The sequence below is a fragment of the Chaetura pelagica genome, unplaced genomic scaffold, assembly GCF_000747805.2.
Source record: "Chaetura pelagica isolate M959 unplaced genomic scaffold, ChaPel_1.0 scaffold46, whole genome shotgun sequence".
Lineage (NCBI taxonomy): Eukaryota > Metazoa > Chordata > Aves > Apodiformes > Apodidae > Chaetura > Chaetura pelagica.
This window is the reverse complement of record NW_009954102.1, coordinates 551936-568704: the sequence shown is the minus strand read 5'-3', so window position 1 is coordinate 568704 and position 16769 is coordinate 551936. Positions and strand designations below refer to the sequence as shown.

The 16769-nt window shown below is 39.3% G+C and overlaps 1 protein-coding gene across 1 annotated transcript in view; it reads left to right on the top strand.

Annotated features, from left to right (window-relative positions):
- Nucleotides 1–508: 508 nt before the first annotated feature.
- Nucleotides 509–16769, top strand: part of FAM49A (family with sequence similarity 49, member A) — a 40482-nt gene continuing 24221 nt past the window's right edge. The window contains exons 1-2 of the mRNA XM_010002365.1: nucleotides 509–562; nucleotides 3350–3418. The gene's annotated coding sequence lies outside the window, so the exon portion shown is untranslated. The remainder of the gene's footprint in view (nucleotides 563–3349; nucleotides 3419–16769) is intronic.

Genomic DNA, 16769 nt, shown 5'->3' with positions numbered 1-16769 from the left:
AGCAGACAGACAGACACCTTGCAGCAGCAGGCAGACACCTTGCAGCAGCAGCAGACACCTTGCAGCAGCAGCAGACACCTTGCAGCAGCAGACAGACACCTTGCAGCAGCAGCAGACACCTTGCAGGAGCAGCAGACACCTTGCAGCAGCAGACAGACACCTTGCAGCAGCAGCAGACACCTTGCAGCAGCAGGCAGACACCTGGCAGCAGCAGCAGACACCTTGCAGCAGCAGCAGACACCTTGCAGCAGCAGCAGACACCTTGCAGCAGCAGCAGCAGACACCTTGCAGCAGCAGACAGACACCTTGCTGCAGCAGCAGACACCTTGCTGCAGCAGACAGACAGACACCTTGCAGCAGCAGCAGACACCTTGCACCATTACTCACTGCTTTTTTAAAAAAGACAAATCACTGTGTTTTGAAGGCATGAAATTAACTTTTTGAATTTTCACTTAGTATTTAAGCCAGTTTCATTAATAACGATTATTTTAAACAAATTTTAAATCCACAGGTTGCAGCCTCTGTCTAAGTATTGAGAGGGCTCTGGATCATCCTCAGCCAGGTAAGAGTCAACTCTGGCACTTTCTATCTTGCCCAGAACATCTCTCTGGCAGATTTGAACTTCCTGAATGCTAAACAAATACTTGGTCTCCCTGAAATGCCATCCGGTTAGGAAGTTTTACTGTTGCACCTAAACGGTGCTTTCAAAATGCTATCTGGGCATAATCTTCTCACCTTCAGGTTTTATTTGTTTTCTTTTTTTTTATTATAGAACAACAGCTGAGAATCCTTCTTCCCATGTACCTTTTTAATTTACTCCACTGTTTGTTTTGAATCATTTCGCTGTTATTGTTCTGGTCTGTGTAAACCCTTGGGACTGAATTGGCTTAGGCAGAGAAGGGGATTTGGCGGCCGCACACACGCCTTGCTGCAGCAGCAGACACCTTGCAGCAGCAGACAGACAGACACCTTGCAGCAGCAGCAGACACCTTGCTGCAGCAGACAGACAGACACCTTGCAGCAGCAGCAGACACCTTGCAGCAGCAGACAGACACCTTGCAGCAGCAGACAGACACCTTGCTGCAGCAGCAGACACCTTGCTGCAGCAGACAGACAGACACCTTGCAGCAGCAGCAGACACCTTGCTGCAGCAGACAGACAGACACCTTGCAGCAGCAGCAGACACCTTGCAGCAGCAGACAGACACCTTGCAGCAGCAGACAGACACCTTGCTGCAGCAGCAGACACCTTGCTGCAGCAGACAGACAGACACCTTGCAGCAGCAGCAGACACCTTGCACCATTACTCACTGCTTTTTTAAAAAAGACAAATCACTGTGTTTTGAAGGCATGAAATTAACTTTTTGAATTTTCACTTAGTATTTAAGCCAGTTTCATTAATAACGATTATTTTAAACAAATTTTAAATCCACAGGTTGCAGCCTCTGTCTAAGTATTGAGAGGGCTCTGGATCATCCTCAGCCAGGTAAGAGTCAACTCTGGCACTTTCTATCTTGCCCAGAACATCTCTCTGGCAGATTTGAACTTCCTGAATGCTAAACAAATACTTGGTCTCCCTGAAATGCCATCCGGTTAGGAAGTTTTACTGTTGCACCTAAACGGTGCTTTCAAAATGCTATCTGGGCATAATCTTCTCACCTTCAGGTTTTATTTGTTTTCTTTTTTTTATTATAGAACAACAGCTGAGAATCCTTCTTCTCATGTACCTTTTTAATTTACTCCACTGTTTGTTTTGAATCATTTCGCTGTTATTGTTCTGGTCTGTGTAAACCCTTGGGACTGAATTGGCTTAGGCAGAGAAGGGGATTTGTTCGCATCCCTTTTGAAGTGCTAATTCTGTGATTTTTTATTTTTTTTTATTTTAATTTTTTTTTTAGGCCTTCTGCCTTTTTTTTCTCTTTTTTATTTTTTCTTCTTTGCAAATCTGGACCAGGTTCCCATCCAAATCTATGAAATTAAAGTTCTGAACGCTGTCTTTGGTACAGAACTGGAGAGAATTTGCAGCCAGCAGTGAAATAAAGCAATGCTGAAAATGCTGAGGTTTTTTCCCCCTAGAGAAACAGAGTTCCCTGACTTGACCAGCTACTAATTGGTACAAAGGTTTGTTTACACAGAGGAGCTATTCCTAATTAGTTCCTTATGTGGAGGCTCTGCTTGAAAAATTAGTGTTACATTCTGATTTAATTTAATCTGCTTTTATAATGAATTGTTATAATTTGCAGTAAGAAGTGCATTTTTAGAAGAAGGAAAAAAAAACCTACACCACACCACCCCCAGGTTTCAAAAGATAATTCCTCTTTAGGCAATGATCAAGCACTCTTATTATTTAGAAATTAAATTGATAAAAAAACATCCGTAGTTTAGAACCAGTTCTTAGTCATATCTTTATAAATATAGCTGCAGAAATACAGCCTTGTGTTTTTCAAAGCCAAAACTTAACTCAGCAGATTTATGGACATGATGGCTTGACCTCCCTTTTTCTCTATTCATGAGGATAGTGAAACAGAATATTTGGGAAGAAGAGCATTCATGGAGTTCTATTAGCATGGTTGTGGTTATGGGTGGAACAGAAGTCTACTTCCAAGCTATTCTGTAGTGGATTTCTTTACCTTAAGATGACTTCACCTTCGTTCTGGAAACAAACTTGCATTGCTAGAAGCTCTTATTTAGAGATTTGAAAAAGTGACATAAGAGCCAGCCCTTAAGAACAGCTGTCCCTCTAGCTCCTGATGTAGGACCTGGTCCTCTTCTTTTCCTCTCAGCCTGTGCTCCTCCCACCCCCAACACTTCCAGAAGAAAATAAGCACTATTAGACATTTAAATTGCATCCTTTATCTTGGTAGTTTCAAAAGAATAGAAAATAAATATCTGAAATTAGAAGTGCTTTAACCAGACCTCTGTCAATGTAAGTATTTTGATACATGCAGCACTTACAATAAACTTCTCAATATTTGGGAAATGGGTTTACATTTTCATTATTTCATTATTGTTTCTTTTATGGCTCAATATCATGCATACCAGTAATCATTATTTTCCTATAGTTTAGCAACAGTTCATTATAAAATCCAAATTAAATTGAAGCTGTTTGGACAATTAAATGGGATAAAAGTTCAGTCTAATTACCTGATCATTTAAATCCTGAAGCATTTTTGATTGGTGTTACTTTAAAAGTTATTGGAAGTTTGAAATTTCAATTTAAAAATAATCATTTCAGTGTTCCATGGATATAATCTGGCATATTTCTTTTTTAAGGTAGAAGGTTTCACCTGAAATTTGAGAGGGGAAACCACAATGATCCCATGTGTAATTCTGAATGTTTTTTGTGACAGACAGGCATTGGACTTTTAGCATCACTTTTGGGGGTTTTTGAATGTGAATTGGAACCACTGCATTTCTAGGTAAGTCATAACCAAGTGTTTCTGTTAAGTACCCTCTTTCTTCTGTGCATGAATTCTGAGAAGGCTAAAGAATGCAATGGGCTGCACTTTGTGTCTTTGCTGAATGAGTCTCCTGTTATTTGAGATTTTAAATAATAAAAGTCCAGTTGTTCTAAATTTTTGTATTCCCTGAGAAGCCACACCAGCAACTCTGAATGGTCTGGCTATGGGATTTAATTTTATGATGGAGTATGGGGTTGTTTGATTAGCTTGTTGCCATTCCATGTGGTGATTCAGTCCTGTCTGCCCTTTCTCTTGCATCAAGACCTGTACTCATGGAGGATCTGCTGGTTTAGGGAACTTGCTGGTGAACATCTACAGGATTGCAAAGACTTCTTGGAGAATCACTTACCTGTCAGTCTAGACTTCTGCATCCACTCACTGGAAACTCAAATACTGGTGTCCCCTCAAGAGAATATGGGGTGGGAAGAGAGTGAACTAGTTTTCCTTTTCAATTTCCTGTTTTCTAAGAATAGATAGGAAAGTTTATTAAATAATATGATAGTAAACATAAGGTGAAAGATGAACTGTAATGATATTATTCAGGTCTTCAGATGTGAAGTATATTTTTAAAATAGTAACTGGTTGATGAGGATTAAGCATCATTTTCTACCAAACCACTGTAAGTTGTGAGGATGAAAATTGCAATGCAGGGAAAGCAACACCAAACATTGAACCTCATTCAGACAATTGAGTTTGATGCCTAGTGTATATTTGGGAGGCTTCACTAATGCCTAAGGAGTCTGGATTGATACTTAGGTGTCAGAATTATTATCTAAAGATGTATCTCTGGAGTAAATTTATGTCACCTGCTAATGTGTCCTTAGGGTATCACCTCAGGTATGCTAACTTCTGCTGACTTTTCAGCTACCATGGTAAAATGAGGAGTAGTGTGGTCATGAGAATTCAGAAGGCATTTTAGGCATTTTTTAGAAAATAATCCAGAGTTCAAAAACAAGATGGAAATGTTTCACCTCTGTTGCTGTGCAGTCTTCGAGGTATTTTTTATGCTCACAGAATGTCTTGTGCAGGCATGTTCAGTACAAGGAGCACCAGGAAGTGAATTCAGCTTTCAGCACAGGTTCCTAGGTAATTCTCTGCCAGGTGCTTTACAGAGTCATGACCATGAAGTGTGAAGAAAGGTGCTGTGGTAACTGCACTTTGGTGCCTGGATTGTTGTTCAGGTATGTTTTCCAAAGAAGTGGGTACACTCTCAGTCTGGAATTCAGTTTCAGGCCTGATTTGGGTTGAAGCTTAAAATCAAAATGCTTTTCCTGAATTTTGCATCTTTACAGGAGAATGATTTCCCAGCAGGTGTTAATGATCAGGTGTTTGCTAATTTACAGCAGGAAAAATAAATTAAGTTCTTGAAATTAAAGGTAGAATTTTTCATAAGTAGCAAAAGACACAGATTCTCTTGACCTCTCCTGAAAAAAAAGGCTCTAATTTTTTGCCAGTAGCAAAAAGGAAAAACCTCCAAAGAAGTTTTTCTTAAATGAAAAAAGTTACAAACTTTTTATTTTTTTGCAATGTTCACCTTCATTAACACAACTTGCTGACTTCCTTCCTCAGCTGCAGTTCTTCCTACACTCAGGGGTCAGCAAAGAGCAAGATCAACAAGCCACACATCTGGCTGTCTCTCTTTCCAACTGGAACAAAGAAACAGTATTTTTTATATGTTTTTTTTAGTGGCTTTTTGAGTTAATTGTAAACAATTTGGGTTTGGAGTCGCTGACTTGCAGCAAATGTTTGTCCTAGGCGGATGTAGGGGAAAAAGGACTGTGTCCTCATGCAACTCCTCTGTGGCCAGAGAGGAAAAAGAAGTAGCTTAAAAAAAGGAATGTCTTGGTCCTTCTAGCATTGAAGTATGCTCAGAATTTTGAGTGCATGTGTAGAGCATTTCACAGGCTTAAAATACATGCTTTGCAGGGGCAGGGAGAGAAGTAGTTGCTCATTTCATTTTCTTATACTCTTGTATACAGTAATACTGATTTTTCCCCCTTTATTTTCACTTGCTGTTTATCTACAAATTGACAGTGATAAAAGACCAAACAATAGGAATGGGGGGGGATTATAAAATGAGAGTTAAGTTCTAATGCTTTTCCTTATATTTATAATATCCCTAAATGCTTTGTTCCAGTAAATGTTTTTTCAATATCAAGTAACATTTTTAAATCCTTTAATAATCACTGAAATGTAATACCTTTCTTATTTTCCCAATGATTGTAATTTTTTAATGTCTCATCCATCACGTAGCATCAGTTTATGAGTGAGATTTACCCTTTTTTTAAGTGTTTTATGCAAAGCACAGTAAATATGTGGTGTGACTTTTCACACTTCCACCCTTCACAACAGGAAATACTAGAATCGTTGATTGGCACTTCTGAAACCCCAGTTTATTTAGCAATACCTTCTTATATCCTTGTGTGTCTAATTTGAGTTTCTAGTGCTCTGATGTTTTGGTTGCTTTAAGATGTCTGTCATGATAATTTGATTTCCAACCTGACCATTTTGCTAAATGTTCACAAACGTCTCTGATATGAAAAGTAAATTGAACATTTGACTGGAACACTGCCTGCATTTCTGACAAACTTGAATACAGTGAATCATCCAAAGAAAATGTTTTCCATCAATTTGTAGGAAGTAAAATGCAGTGTACTATGATTTTTTTTGGTCAAAATTAGGTGTTTGAGTTGATAATGCCACTTAGTGGATAACAGCCTTAACTGCAGCCTTTTTTCAAAACCAAATCAGGTAGCAGACAGTGATCTTGATTGATATTGCAGTTTCCTCCTGGCTAGAAAATGCTGATTGGAGCATGTTTTCAAAGAATCTTGTATTGTCAGTACCACTTTAGGGAGTTTGTTATAGCCATTTCAGTTTCTGGATGAAGTATATAAAAATATGCTTCTTAAAATATGTGCTTTTGCTAAGAAAGGTTGAACCAGGTGACCCTTGAGGTTCCTTCCAGCCTGGTATTCTATGATTCTGTGAAAGCATAGGCAGCCTTTATTATAGAATTTTAAATTTCTAGGAAAATGAGAATAATCTTATTTGCAGATTTAATTTATTTGGAAAGATAAAACAACAGTCTTTGGCTTTCAGTGGTTCTTTAGCTTAATTAAATGTAATTGGTAATATTGTGATAATTTTTGTGTTGCTAGTCAGAGCTTGGTTTTGGCACTTTGGGTTGGAAGGTTGGTTACTGGGCAAGCTGAACTAGATTAAATAAATTAAATTAAAACTCTCTGAGAACTACATATATATGTATATATATATAGTTTATATTTTGTGTATATGTATATTTTTTTCTATATCAGCCTATCAAAAAAACCCCATTCTACCATCCTCTGTAATCTAATGGCTTTTTTAATAAAAAAGCTTTTTGCACTGTTGAAACATACATTGGTTTAGATCTTTCCATTCCTTTTCAGCCTTTAAACTGGGTTCTTTGAACTTTTTTTCCTCAAAGTAAATTTCCATTACTTGCCATCGACCTTAATAACCTTCAGTCACTGAGCATTTTTTTACTTGATCTTTCAGGCTTTTTGAAGTTTTCAGCTGTGCTGCTTCTATCAGTAAATCAGTTGAATAAACTTCAACTAAAATTATGATTGGCTCAGAGGAGAAGGAAGAAAACAGAACTCGATTTCCAGAAGTGATTCAGTGCTGTATTAGAAAATATTAAAAAAAAAATAAATAAATATTAATTTTAACACTTTTTTTCCCAAGAGAATTTGTGCCTTCCATTTATTCATCATAAAATTGGGAATACTTGAGATTTTTTCTGCCCCATCCCAACATCCAGAGAGCTTATATCACCTAAGTCATGAGACAAGCCTGTTGGGTCCTTTTTAAAAATAAAACTTAAATTTTGCTCTAAAACTAAATATAGTGTATTTTCTATAGTTTATCATTCTAAAAGGCTTGATGTGCCTTTTCCAACAGGAGTATTCAACAGAGGCAATAAAAAATATTGGATGTAACCACCTTGCTCCATTTTTGCTGGCAGAGAATTGACATTTCAAAGCCAACGTTCCTCACCCCATGGATCTGGATTTTAGTCAGACTGCAGAAGGAAAACCAGATTTCTTCTTTCTCAGCTTTTAAAATCTGCTTCTTAACTTGAATAAGGACAAGTAAAATTGGGATTTCTGTTCAGGTGGAGAAAACAGGGCTAGTTCAGGAGTTGACACAGCCTGTGTTGGATGCCAGGCTGGGCTGCCCTGCTAAGAACCTTCACCAGCCTTGGGACTTCACTCTCTGCCTTGTCACCCATACACTGTTCAACGTTCCAGTAGAAATGATGGGGTTAATAATTTTAGATGCAGTCACAGATACTTGTAAACTCAGTTCCAAGTTCCAGTAGGAGGAAAGGGAAAGCAATATGACCAGCAGGTTGAGGGAGGAGATGCTCCCTCTCTGCTCTTGATAGACTCCACCTGGAGTACTGTGTCAGTTCTGGGAACCCCCACCACTTAAGAAGGAGATGGAGCTCTAGGAGCAAGTCCAGAGAAGGGCCAAAAAGATGATCCAAGGGCTGGAGCACTTCTGTGAAGACAAACTGAGAGACTTGGGATTGCCCCAGGGTGATCTTGTAGTGGCCTTTCAGTAACTGAAGGGGCCTGCAAGGAAAGCTGGGGAGGGACTTTTTATAAGGACACATAGAAACAGGATGAGAGGGAGCGGTTTCAGCCTTGAAGAGAGTAGCCTTAGATTAGACATTAGGAGACAATTATTTAGTGTGAAGATGGTGAGACCCTGGCCCAGGCTGCCCAGGGAAGCTGTGGCTGCCCCATCCCTGGCAGTGTTCAAGGGCAGGTTGGATGGGGCTTGGAGCAACCTGGGCTGGTGGGAGGTGTCCCTGCCCATGCAGGGGGGTTGGAACTGGATGATCTGGAAGGTCCCTTCCGATTCCAACCATTCTATGATCTTGCGATCCTATATATACATTTTAATACTGTTATTTGTCCTGAAATGTAGCTATTAAAATATTATCTAGATTAGACTGGCTTTTGTTACAAAAACAAGGGTAGAGGGGAAAAAACTCATCCACTGATATTGGAGCTGGAGTCCCTGTGAAAATCCATTCTGATGTTTGCATCTGCTGCAGAGGTGAGCACTGGTGGCTCAGAGGTGAGCACTGATGGCTCAGAGGTGAGCACTGATGGCTCAGAAATGAGCACTGATGGCTCAGGACCAACACAAACCACGGCTTAGATCTGGTCAGAGCTGTCTCTGAGGGGTAAAAGCAGTGAGCATTTTGGCTGGGATGGCCAGTTTTTATCCAGAGCGTGATTTTTAACGTGGCGTGTGTGCAAACCTCTGGTGTTTGTGTGGCAGTCCCGTGCTGGGCCAGGCTGGGAGGATGGTCCGTGGTGTTCAGGGACCTGGCAGGTCCATGTGAGCTCAGGCCCTTGAGCTGCTCAGCAGGTTTTATGGATCCTCTTCTCAGGAAATGCACCAAGAGGCATCGTAGGGTTGTCAGAACAAGGGCTCCGTGTCCCTGCTGTGCACAGGCGTGACTTTTCTGGCATGGCTGGGCAGCGTGGGGCTGCTGCAGCTTCTGAGGAGACGGGTCCAAACTGTGATCAGTCCCCATCCGAATTTGTGAGGTAGCTCAGAACAAGGGCTCCGTGTCCCTGCTGTGCACTGGCATGGCTGGGCAGTGTGGGGCTGCTGCAGCTTCTGAGGAGATGGGTCCAAACTGGGACCAGTCCCCATCCGAATTTGTGAGGTAGCCAAAGAGAGATTTTGTAGTAAAATAGGAGCAGGATATAAAGTCACTACTGGATGCCAGCCTTACTATCTTAAGAAGAAGTTATAGTGCAAATTTCATTGCTAAATGAGGAATAGCTTCCAGTAATTATTTGAATTAATTGCTGCAAAGCCTGCCAGGGTCAGTATGCTTTTTTAATTTTCATTTACGCTTACAATAAATCTAATTTTTAATCAAAAGGATGGTTTTCATTCAGTACCATCCACAGGACTCCTTCCTTATTTGTCATCCTAGGCAAATTCAAACTTCTTAATATACAAAAAAAAGTTACAGAGTTTTTAGCAGCTCATGGTGGGGCACAAAAGCTTGTTTTGCATTCTGTGGAAGGAAAACACATTATTTGGAAACAGATTTACTAAGGAATGCACTTCTTAAGGCATTAGGCACAATGCAAAATTAAGAATCTCTCTCTCTCCATCATTAAGAAGGCTAATGTGCTTGCCTATTAATTTTCAAGGCAGACTGTTTTGCACAAAAATGCCATGGACCCAGTCTGCCCCTCTTTCAATGAATTGAGTCTCTAATGTGAAAGGATAGGAGTTAAGATCAGAAGGAATTAAAAATTGCACAAAGCTAATTAAGAAAAAAAGGAGGAGTTTTCGTAGAATTTATACTTCTCTGTAACTCCTATATATTTATAGATTTAGACCAGTGTTCTGGAAAAAAATCTGTTCTTGTTCACTATTCAGTGCTCTTCTCCCTTAACTTGACTATGAGAGCAATCTTTGAAAAAATCTGGAGTTCAGCAACCTTCTTACCTGCTTTAAGTTTAATTTATAGTCCAGTATAATGTTTTTTTTTTCTCTCAGTCTTTCTGCTTGGCAGTCCATCTGCATTTGTGGGTTTGATGTGGATTTTTCTTTGAGTGCAGTATTTTACATTTTACTAAATTTCTTTTGGATAGTATGTGATTCTATGAAATAACTTGAAAATAAAATCCCTCTGAGGAAAGTCTTCATCATAGTTGCAGAAAGAATTGGAATATGATGGTTTCCATCTTGTTTTTTCAGACTCTTGCATTGGATTTTCTGTGAGTATAGCAGAAAATACTCCACGTGGCATAGTAAGAAGGCTGAATAATTGGAAGTCATTATCAGGCAGCAAGGAGCAACAACCTTTTTTTCTGTTTCTAATGTTTCACCTGAGTTCTGTTTCTCAATTCTGTCTCTAAAAATGTATATGATCTAGAATAGATTTTTCAGTCATTATATTCAGTAACATTTAAACCAGCTATCTTTTCAAATGCCCAAATCCTTATTGAGAGTTTTCTATGATGGTTTATTTCCTTTTCCACTATGAGCTTGGTAAGAGAATACAAGGATAAGGAAATTTAAAGAGGAAGATGAGGATGTGGCTGCTCTTCATTTACAGTTCAGAACTAAGTCACACTCCACTTGGAATAAGATGTAGGTTTTTTTGAAGGAAGAAGCATTTGAACTAACCAAACCTCTGTTCTGTTTCTGTTCTCTTCTGTGTATCAGTTTGGTAAACAGGAGTATCTTGCTTTGCTTACCTACCAGTGTCAGCTGATAGAGGTTCCATTATTGTTGTGGGGAAACTGTGTCCCCATTGTTTGTATGAGCTTCTGTGCATGGGATGCTCTGTTCAAACTGGGTTACTGTAGTTACTGTACACTCAGATGGAAGGATCAAAGTGCAACAGTGTTTTTTTTAATTTCAAATGTAATTTTATTCTAATTGCTTAATTGGCTTCCATTCTGCATTTTTTGTTGGGGGTTGGGTTTTTGGTTTTTTATTGGTTTGTGGGTTTGTTTTTTCATTTGAAACATTAATCAGAATTCAGATATTTTTGTTGCCTGGTATTCATCCTTTCATGGTGGTTTTTCTAACATGATACACTTTAAACACATATAGGAGTTGTGTTCAAAGTGTGTTCAGGTGTGGGGGTTGGCATACAGGGAAATTTCCCCCTTGAATAAGTTTAAGTTCATCTCGGGTAATCCCTTTTTTTTTCCCTTTTGATTTTAGTGAAACCACCAGCCAAGAAGCCCTTTAATCCTTGGGGCTACAGGTACTAATATTGTTGGCCAGCTCTTTTAACATTTCATGATTAGTGAAAAATGTATTTGTCATGACAAACCATTTATTAACTCCCTTTGACTTGCCTCCCCTTTTTTCTAGTTCTTAATTGTGTCCTGCACTCTGCATATCAGTTAACAGCAAAAGCTCTTGGCTTTAAGTGTTGCTTATCTAGGAATTGTAATAAAGTAATTGTTCAAAGCAGAAATGATTCTTTTATCTTGGGTTGCTTTCACCTCGAGCTACATTCTTCTCTTACTCCACTTTTTACTTCTACATCTGTGGTTTTTTTTTTAATTTGAGTTTTGTTAGTTTGTGGTTTTTTGTTGGTTTGGTTTTATTTTTCTCTTTTTTTGGTCCGTTTGTGCTTCTGTTTGGCACGAGTTTTTTTTCACTTGTGTGTAGGCTGCTTCTTGGTATATTACTTATGTTATGAGAATCTTCTAAATACAGTATTTAGAGGCCAACATTGGGGATAACTGGATTTTTTTCTGGAAAATTAATATAGCTGGGCCTCTGTAAAGAACCTGGGTGTATTTGTGCCCCTTATCTGTATCTGGATAGAGAATACTGTAGGAGCTTCACTGTGAAATATCTTTGGGTTTTGTTTTTTTGCAATTAGCATCACAAACACAAATGTATGACTATTATCACATATTTTCTTAATATAATAACACAGTCTTATGCTTATTTCTGAAATAAAGTTCATAGAGGAATGATACTGCTATTCAAAGCTAATACCTATTTGCACTAGTGAGACTATTAAACATCAGTTGTTCTATTTCTCTTCATTAATGCAACTGAAGTTTCTGAAATCTAAACATTTAACACGCAAAGATAATGATGCCACCAAAGATAATGATCCTGCCATATCCAGGAAGATATTATCAACTATGAGGAAACTGGAGAAATGATTGAATAAAAGCCCTACTCTGGAGCTTGGTGGGGATAAGTACAAGGTACTGTACAGCAGGAGGATGAATGAGTTGCTGCAATGCAGAAATGGGTAAAACAGAACCATGCAAATAATGTTAGAGGGATTTGGAAAACACAGTTTACTGCGAGAGACGATTCCAACATTATCCTGAGTGTGATACTTGGGTGCATGTGGAGCACTGTACCTAAAAGTGGGGGACTCACTGGAAATTGGGCCCTTGGAGAGATTTCAGAGAAGGTCCTGAGGCTGGTCAAGTATAATCAAAGCTGAACTATGGTGATTGAGCTTGTTTAGGCTCAGTCTAGTTGTTTAGACTAATCAGAGTTTAGGCAAATGTGTGCGCAGCATAACAGCTGCTGCTGTGTCTGTCTGGGGATCTGAAGAACCCCACCCCTACCTCCAGTGGTATCATGGCACTGCCTTCAGCATCAATCAAAATGCTTCCTTGCCTATTCCTAATTCCAGCACTGTGGTTCTCACAGCAATAGTATTCCCAGTTCCTTACCTATGGATGTGTCAGTTTTGTTGCTTGACCTTTGCAGAGCTCCGTTCAGCTGCTGATGGTGAGATGAAGTAGGGGAGGTGGGTGTGGGGCACAGGCCTGAAGGTGCTGCCTCTACCTACTCCTTCCCTCCATGGATGCCTCTGAGCACTGCAGTGTTCCAGTGTTCTTGGAACTAGTCTTACACAAATGCTTATAGGGATTAGGAGGTTTCAATGTTTATTACATAGAAGGAGGAAGAGGAGAAAAGCAAAAGCGTTAGTAACAGAGTGGGAAAATGCAAATAAAAATTATGGTTTATATCTTCCTTCCTCTCCCAAGCAAAAAATAAAAACAAGGAGTGACACAGGGTTTCCTTCAGAAAGAAAGAAAAAAAAAAAAAATTAAATTTTAATTGTTAAGAAACTTATGCATTTTTTTAAGCTTTGTTCATTTTTTTATTTCATTCCTTAATAGACTAAAACTGCTCTCTGAGTCTTGCACTCCTGCCGTGTCCTTAGCACCTCAGCAAACTTTAGAGGTGAATATCACAATGATTTGGAATCATGCTTTTGATCTTGGTTTGTTTGAAAGCATGGGGAGTTCTTCCTGAAGTAAGGTCAGTTCCACTGCTTTAATGATGCTGCTCTGCTCAGTTCAGTGCAGTTCCTGAGGACTGGGTGCCTGTCTCCACCCATGTGCATGTGCCAGTAGAAGTTCCCATTCCTGCCCCTGAACTTGGGAGTCTCTGTTTCTCCTGAAACTCCCAATGGAGCTGCTTATGAGAACCCTCCCAGCTCCAGTTCATTAGGCTTATCTAAATGAGTTTAAGCAGTAGGCATTTGCTGACTCAGCTCATTTTTACAAAAGCCTTTTAGACGATGTTTATGTAAGCAGCAGATTGAAGAAACAGTGTCTGGCAGAGGAGCACCAACGGGCTCAGCCCAGAAATGTCTCCTTTTTCACTAAAACAAGGCTCAAATGCTTTGTCTGTCTGTTATACCTTCAGTGTACAGTGATGTTGATAGGCTTGAGTTGGTACTGATTAAATTAGTCCTCTAAGAAAAGAAGAAATGAATTAGTATTTCTCTAGCAATTGGAGAGTTGGGGTGTTCAGCCTGGAGAAGAAGAGGCTCTGGGGAGACCTTAGAGCACCTTCCAGTGCCTGAAGGGGCTCCAGGAAAGCTGGGGAGGGGCTGTTTACAAGGGCTTGTGGTGAGAGGCCAAGGGCGAATGATTAAAACTGGAAGAGGGGAGATTTAGGTTGAACATGAGGAAGAAATTCTTTAGTGTGAGGGTGGTGAGAGCCTGGCCCAGGCTGCCCAGGGAAGCTGTGGCTGCCCCATCCCTGGCAGTGTTGAAGGGCAGGTTGGATGGGGCTTGTGCAGCCTGGGCTGGTGGGAGGGGTCCCTGCCCATGCCGGGGGTTGGAGCTAGATGATCTTTGAGGTCTCTTCCAACCCCAACCTTTCAGTGATTTTCTCATGGTTCTACTATAGCTATCATATAAAATAAGTAGAAATCTCCACACTTCAAAATTATGTGATTGCTTAAAACAGTGTGTAAACATTGATTTTAAAGAAATTATTTAAAGCTTTGGACATGCAGTATCTACTATGCAGTTTGGGAACATTTACTAAATTTTTAAAGCTGGATTAAAGTATATAAGAAATACATATTTCAGTATCTTTTCAAGATATGTATATAAAATCCATGGCAGATATGAAGGGTTGCATTTTCATTTGGTTTGGGGGGTAGTATTTTGTTTATAACCATTCAAAAATTGATTGATTGATTTAGTGGGCAAGAAGGAATTTATTTTCCTCTCCTAGGTAATGCCTCTAGAATGTGAAAAAGCAAATTAATAAAAGTTTAGGAACAAAGTGATGTGTTAGAAAACCAGCCTGGGTTCTTTTGTTCCAAGCTCAACATTTTTGAATATGCAACTGGATAAAAGTATATAAAGCACAACGTGCTAAATGTACCTTCTTGTTCATTACTGCTCTTACAGTTTATGTCTGAGTGCCACTAATCACATGTTGAGCATCAAAAATTGAGCTTTAATCTGTCTACAGTAACTTAGAAGGTATTTTCTGTGTGCCTATGTAATACCTTAGGATAAGGTTTGGTGGTTTGGAAAACAGTAGAAAACATGAAAAGGCAAATATCATTGTCATGTCAACATGTCATTTTTTTAAAGCATACTGTTTAAAATCTGGAATTTTAAGGGATCTTGGACACCAAAGAGAAGTTACTAGCTACAACATCAACAGTTTTGTATATGCTTTGGCTTTCATTTCAACATTTAAGCTGCTTTTGCAGTAAGTTAAATAAAGCCTTTCTGATTGGCCCCTGAGCATCAGCTGCTTGTTTGCGTTTCTGTGAAAACTACAGTGTATCTACTGACCTGCTCAGAATTTGACATTACTTTCTTTGAAATCTCAGTAAAAATCCTGCAAGTGCCTCACAGTTCCCGAGGTTTAGAATACACTCTTAGAATTTCCAGGGAGAAACAGTTTGGAAGATGCAAGGGCTGGGAAGCAGCAAGCTATACACAAGGAAATTCTTCTGTTTGGGGCTAGGAAATACGTTTATTAGCCCCTCCACTAAGGAGAAGGGCCACCTTTTAATACGGAGTTAAAAACCTAGTGTTGAATGATGAGTTGTAGTTTCAAGTTCTTGGACCTAGATCTCGCCTTTAGTTTTGTTGCTTTTTTAGGAAACCCTCAAATTATTTCAAATCATAAAGGATTAAAGCATGATTAGCAGCTGCCTGAACCAAGTCTTCTAGATGTTGATGTCGAATATCACTACTTTGGGGGTTTTTGTACCTTGGAAATAAATGGTGTCAAACCAGTGTCTTCAAGAGCATTGGAAAATGCAGGCTGGACATGGAGTGGGATATGAAGTTTGTGGCAGGGTTCTTGTTTCATGCTTCTGACCTAAACAGCTGAGCAGTTTCTACACAGGAATTGAAGGGGAGGGGAATAAAATTAAAACCAAGCCAAGTAATACAGTAAAAGTTCAGGAAAAAAAAAAACAAACAACAGTCAGAAATCTCCAGAGCTGGGATGTGCTGTTACTCCCATGAGAAGGATCAGAAGGCAGAGCTTGGGCACATGCCCTCAAGCTGCTCAATGCAAATGAGGGAGCATATCCTCAGGTTTTTGGCAAAAATGCTTCCTCGCTGCTGGAAGTGCTGGCAGCTCGACCGGGCTCTGCGTGCAGTGCTGGCTTGGGCAGCAGAAGAAATGCTTGGATACTCTGTGAAGATAGAAGGCAATGAGGTAAGATAAGGCTTAAAATGAGTTCAAAGTCAAGAATCCAAACTCAGTGGATAATTTAGATTGTGATAGAGTTTCATAAGAATGTAAATGGTTTCTTTCAAGGTTCTGAAAAGGAGAAGAAGTGTGTGCATGTTATCTTGTCCCTCTTACCTGATGCTGATAAAATGTGTTATACTGGTGTGATGAACATGTTAAATTATTGGAGATAGGGATTTTAATGCTGTAGAAAATCTGTTTTGCTCTCTTAGCATGTTTTTCCCCTTTGTAGGCTAATCAGAAAGTCGGACTCAGTTCATACAGTGCAGATCTTGTTCTGAAAGTAAAACTGTCATATTTGTTCCTGCATATAAATGGATGTAACTTGATGAATAATGGAGAATCATGTTTTAATATTGTGTATGCAAGATATTGCTTATTGTAAAGGGCTTGACAGTCTGCTCACTGGATTTGTTCTGGAGAGAAAATTTTGAAGAATCATTTAATGCAAAACAAAGCCATTTGTCTAACTAACAGAAACCTGGTTTTACAGGAAGCTTCTTGCTCTGAATGGATTAGTGATTAAATTTATGTCATTTATAGAATGAAAAGGGTTGCTTTGAAACCTCCAAACCTTACATTAGCTTCCTAGGCTTCCTGCTCTAGAAATATGTTCCTTATATGCTTATAGAAACCAGGGTTGATGATAATGTTTGAGGAAGAATTTGACAAAACCTTTGTTTCCTCATATGGAGTATCAGCCACTTACATGCTTAGAATAAGGTTTTTTTGTGCTCTGTTTCTTACATGGGGA